At 44.6% G+C, this 6348-nt stretch overlaps 1 pseudogene; it reads right to left on the reverse strand.

Moving 5' to 3' along the window:
- Positions 1–1075: 1075 nt before the first annotated feature.
- Positions 1076–1194, reverse strand: LOC134950190 (5S ribosomal RNA; annotated as a pseudogene).
- Positions 1195–6348: the final 5154 nt, after the last annotated feature.

Genomic DNA, 6348 nt, shown 5'->3' on the forward strand with positions numbered 1-6348 from the left:
TCCACACAAAGATCAGAACTATTTCAGATATAATTTGCACCTTGAATGTTTTTACAATATTCAGATTTTTTTTGTATACACATTTTTATACATTATATCTTTTATCTTCTCATTGCTCAAACTGTCTCTCCTTAAGGCTGATTTGGTGGTGGGGGGTGGGGGTGCTGTCTTAATCAGAAACCCATGTTTTTTATATGTGTGTACAATTAATTGTTATCTTTTTATGAATGTTTTGATTGATCATCAATCTAGTTCCTGTGCGCACATCACCATTGCTCACTGATGCCCATATCCACCTTTTTATATATATATATATATATATATATATATATATATATATAAAAATAAAACTGATGTGTTTCTGTGTGTATCGAAGAAAAGGATGACTAAGCACTGGTGTGTGATGTATTATTGCTAATATTGAAAAAACCAAAGGCGGACAAATAAACTATAAGAAAGGGAGATACAATTAAGAAAGGGAGATACAATTTTTCGATAGTAGTCCTTATTGGTGGTGCGCCCAGAGCTAGGGAGTACACGTACTGACAATGGGAGAGAAAGAAAGCTCTTGTGTGGGCGCACTCTTTGAAAAGAAGAAAGGAATTTTTCAGTTAGAAAAAAGAATATGTTAAAACATATATTTATTAATTAATTATGAATTAAAACAAAAAACCCTTCTACGATCCAAAGACTACAACAGAATTTTTTTGATTATGCAATAAAGTACAAAAAAATGTTAAAAAATGTTCTGGTCATTAAATCATGAGAAAACAATTAGAAAGGTTGCAGACACTGGATAGTCTGACACCCGTTTCTCCTGACCAGTACAGATGTTCTGTATTCATGGGACCCAGGGAGGAGGTCAATGTGCATATTGTGACATAGAAAGACCACTAAATTAGGTCAATTACTATGCACTTTACTGATTACCACTAACGCCATCAGGCATGCATCAAGAATGTATGTCAAAAAGTCCTAATGGAAGAAAGGATATAAGAGAGAGGGCAGAAATAGATACAATTAGTGGTGATGCTGCCGTTGGTGTTCACCCTTCAGGAGAAGGGGAATAGTTCCTGTCCTACAACACCGGGTATTCCCAGGGAGTCACCCCTCCCGGTACTGACCCAGCCCAACGCTGTTTAGCTTCCAAGATCGGACGAGATCGGGCACGAGCAGCGTGGTATGATAGTAGGGAACAGGGGTTAAAGTGAGCCGGAACGGGCCGGAACTGCGTTCCGTCAGTTCCACCAGGAGACGTAACGCAGTTCCGCCTCCCCCGGCTCACCTAACCCGATGTCCCGGGCGGCGCTGCAGGGAGATGCCGGGCGCCCGCTGAGATCGCGTTACCAGCGGGCGCCCGTCTCCCTCTCCGCAGCGGCAGCCGGAGGCAGGAGCTCAGTACTGAGCTCCGGCTTCCGGCTCTGTCAGTGCGCGCTATGGGAGAGACGTCATGACGTCTCTCTCATAGTGCAGAGGAGCGGACGGCGAGAGAGGACTGCGGCGGGAGCGGGGCTAGGTAAGTATAGTTCTTTCCCCCCCTCCTTCCTATATGTGTACCACAGGCGTTTCTACTGGGGGCCTTTACTACTGGGGCAAACTACAGAGGGGCAAACTACTGGGGGGCTCTAGTACTGGGGGCAAACTACTGGGGGGCTTTACTGCTGGGGCAAACTACTGGGGGGCTCTAGTACTGGGGGCAAACTACTGGGGGGCTTTACTGCTGGGGCAAACTACAAGGGGCAAACTACTGGGGGGCTCTAGTACTGGGGGCAAACTACTGTGGCAAACTACAGAGGGGCAAACTACTGGGGGGCTCTAGTACTGGGGGCAAACTACTGGGGACCTTTACTACTGGGGCAAACTACTGGGGGGCTCTAGTACTGGGGGCAAACTACTGGGGCAAACTACAGAGGGGCAAACTACTGGGGGGCTCTAGTACTGGGGGCAAACTACTGGGGGGCTTTACTGCTGGGGCAAACTACTGGGGGCAAACTACTGGGGGCATTACTACAAGGGGGCAAGCTACAAAGGGGCAAACTACTGGCAGCATTACTACTGGGGGCTAAACTACAAGGGGGCATAATTACAGGAGCTAAACTACTGGGGGTATAACTACAAGGGGGCAAACTACTGGGGACATTACTAACTTTGGCAAACTACATGGGGGCTAAACTACAGGGGCTAAACAACTGGGGGCACAACTGCAGGGGGCATTACCACTGGGGGCTAAACTACATGAGGGCAAAACTACTGGGGGGCATTACCACTCAGAGGCTAAACTAGAGGGGGGGGGAGTAAATTGCTGGGGTCATAACTGCAGGGGCATTACCAGTATTAGCATGACTACTGGGGCTAAACTACAGGGGCTAAACGACTAGGGGCAATACTACACAGGGGCATTACCATTAACGGCATTACTGATGGGGTGCACAGCTAATGAGGGCATTGTAAAGGGGGCACTTCATAAGGGGCACTACTGTTGGGGACATTGCATAAGGGGCACTACTACTGTGGGCATTGTATAAGGGATGCTACTGCTGGGGGCATTACTGTATGGGCCGACAAAGAAGCTGCGTTCCTGGTCCGCCCTCCGTCGCTCCACCCCTACCATCTCCGCCGCACTGGAAGCCCAGGTTCCAGACTCCCAGCTGCAGCGGATCTGGGACCAGGCCGGCTTTATTATCCCTGCCGCTGCATCGAGCTTCTGTGACCGCGGCACTACTAGTTCAAATCTGTCGCTGATTGGCTGCCGGTCCGCAGCAGTTTTGAAATATTAGCGCCGTGGTCACAGGAGCTCGATGCGGCGGCAGGGATAATAAAGCCAGCCTGGTTCCAGATCCGCCCTCAGCCTCTTCTGCCGCCCCGCCTTTGGACCTCTGCGCACCCACAGCCTCCTCCTCCGCACTATCTCCGAGGCCCACAGCCTCCTCCACGTCACGCCTACCACAGCCTACTCATCCACAGCACCGCAGACCACCGCCGCTGCTAAACAGGTAATCTAACCTGCTGCCTTTCTCTCTCCCTAGTCCCTACTGTGTTCCCCTGCTGTCACTTTCCATGTCCCTGCTGTCACTCTCTCTGTCACTCTATAATGTGAATTTCGGCTCATTCTCTGTGCTATAATGTGAATTTTGGCTCATTCTGTGTGCTATAATGTGAATTTCGGCTCATACCGTGTGCTATAATGTGAATTTCGACTCATACTGTGTGGTGTAATGTGAATTTCGGCTCATACCGTGTGGTGTAATGTGAATTTGGCTCATACTGTGTGGTGTAATGTGAATTTGGCTCATACTGTGTGGTGTAATATGAATGTGGCTCATACTGTGTGGTATAAATGTGAATTTCGGCTCATACTGTGAGCTATAATGTGAAAGGGGTCCTATTGTTGTGCATAATGTGTATAAGGGGTATATGGTGTGGTAAACTACACTGAAGTGCACGCCCCCTTTTGCGTGGCCACGCCCCCTTGTCAGGAGTGCGCGCGCCTTTGGCGCGCACATAATTGCACCCTTCACTTTTCCATACCCCCACTTCAAAATTTCCACTTGGGTACTACTACTGTGGACATTATTACTATTGTGTGACCACGCCCCTTTCTTTTTGAGACCACACCCCCTTTTTGCTGCGCGCGCGCGCAATACCTTTATGTCATGGGCGCCGTGGGGAGGGGGGTGAGTTCCACCACCTCTCTAGGACCACTTTAAGCACTGGTAGGGAGGATATCTACCAATGAGAGTGCACCTACAGTATATATGAAAATGAAGACTAACAGAGAAGATAGAAAGTGTAGTGCGTGGAACTGCTTTCCACGTTAGGCAGGGTAGAACAGCTGTCACTCAGTGGCACCGTGTACCCTGGATCGGGGATGAGAGTCCACTAGATAATAGACAGGAAAAAAGGTAGGATTAAAGGTTGAAACCTATGGAGTTAAATGACCATTTTAATATTTTAGGGAACAGCTGTCCAATAACGGGGTAAAAGGTCAGATAAGTTCATGAGCAAGATGCAAAATGACTGTACATTCTTAGCATACACATTATCTGTGTATATGGCAGAAAAGAAAAACCTAAGGTAATTATCGGTGGAAATAAATGCATCTGATGAAAAATGCTGTGTGTAATGGGTATGAGTCGAGTTCAGAGGATAGGTGATGACAGCTAGCCAAACAAACACGTATAATAAGGCATACTGCCTAAGTCAGATATAATCATGCAATATACCAAAGGTGAAATCACCCTCAAGTCACTCAGATAAATGAACTAGGTTTATGCACATAAAACACTTGTTTTGTTTTTTTTGTGTATATGACTGTCTCCTCTGACCTATACTGTGCATGAAGCAAAGAAAATAAATAAGTGCTTATAACACAAAGAAAGCACAGTGATTGCTTAAATTGGTAGTAGAAACCCATATATACATAGAGTAAAAAATGCAATGATTACTTAATATTAGAACAGGTGCCAATATACTCAGAGAATCAAAAGCAGCAAGTGGATGGTAACCAGTGAAGCCTCCATGGGAAGGTCCCGCTGTAGAGTCCGTAGAAAACGTGTTTCGCCCGTGGGCTTGTTCACTTCTGGGATCTCTCTTATATCCTTTCTTCCATTAGGACTTTTTGACATACATTCTTAATGCATGCCTGATGGCGTTAGTGGTAATCAGTAAAGTGCATAGTAATTGACCTAATTTAGTGGTCTTTCTATGTCACAATATGCACATTGACCTCCTCCCTGGGTCCCATTAATACAGAACATCTGTACTGGTCAGGAGAAACGGGTGTCAGACTATCCAGTGTCTGCAACCTTTCTAATCGTTTTCTCATGATTTAATGACCAGAACATTTTTTAACATTTTTTTGCACTTTATTGCATAATCAAAAAAAATTCTGTTGTACTCTTTGGATCGTAGAAGGGTTTTTTGTTTTAATTCATAATTAATTAATAAATATATGTTTTATCATATTCTTTTTTCTAACTGAAAAATTCCTTTCTTCTTTTCCAAGAGTGCGCCCACACAAGAGCTTTCTTTCTCTCCCATTGTCAGTACGTGTTTCTGTGTGTGTCAGTGTTTCTGACAGAGGTATATTTTTCAAGCACCGGCAATGACCATTGTCCGGTTATATGAGACCATGCAGGGCAAGTGTTTGGAGTTGGACATATGTCAACATTACAATATTTGCTTCTCAATCTTGGAACAATGCTGTTTCACCTTGTGTCTTAATCTATATAATCAATGGTCATAATTGTATATAATTATTATAGTTATTTCTAAAACTCACTATTTAGGCAACAGCGCCCCCTACTGTTTCTTAGCATTTATGTATATTTCCCAATTTGACCTTTGTACAAATTAAGTTGCTTATTCAGGAGTTTTCCAGCCTACAGAAGATAGAAATTGTATTAAATTAGCCTGACCTGCCTGTATGAACCACGGACTTCAGAAGTGCCAGGATGATCTGAATATAACTCAGCCTCTAGACACAAAGGACGGGGCTCCTGAGTTTTCTGATGTGATTGCTGTATGGAACATCTGCTGAATTGATCAATAACCTTAGCTAAGTATACAATAAATTCATATTTACAGTATAATATATATTCATGTTATTTGTTGAATTACTTTTCTGGGAATCCACCCATCTGGTCTCCTCGAATTTAACCCATCTGTAACATGGAGATGTATCAAAGCTTGGAGACAGATCTAGTTGAAAGAGATAAAGTACCAGCCAACCAGCTCCTGTTATTTTTCAAACACAGCCTGCAACATGACAGGAGTTGATTGGTTGCTACTTTATCTTTTTCTATTTTATCTCTCGCCAAGGTTTTATAACCACCCCCCTCAGATTGTGGCTTCCTGCTGCCTCTATTCCTCTCACTGCACCATTGTTGCCTGGTCATCACCTACATAATCACACAACTGGACAGGTCACTGCCTCGACCAACGTCAGCTCATCTTCTGATGCTGGGACTATTCGGATGGTCTGGTTGGCTACTAGTTGTTCTCTTCCAAGCTCGTGACGCACAGACATGCAGGAGATGAAGACTGATTGCAATAGGGATATATTGTTGAGGCATAGTAGCACATATTCAATTTACCAAAAAGCTGACTGTAGCCATTTAGCTGATATATATTGTATGTTTTGTGACACTGACACTGGTAGTATTTTCAAATGCAAACACACAAGTTACCATGATGAAATATAGGAAACACTTTGGGTAATGTGTAAGCAACCGGAGGTCTATGACTTGGAGTTTGCAAAAGGCCATTGTGTGTCCTGCAAGTGTTGTCCCATGGTCATTTTTTGTGTAAGTGACCAAGCCCCTGTTAATAAATGCACCCATCCTGCAA

This window comes from Pseudophryne corroboree, chromosome 8, assembly GCF_028390025.1.
Source record: "Pseudophryne corroboree isolate aPseCor3 chromosome 8, aPseCor3.hap2, whole genome shotgun sequence".
Lineage (NCBI taxonomy): Eukaryota > Metazoa > Chordata > Amphibia > Anura > Myobatrachidae > Pseudophryne > Pseudophryne corroboree.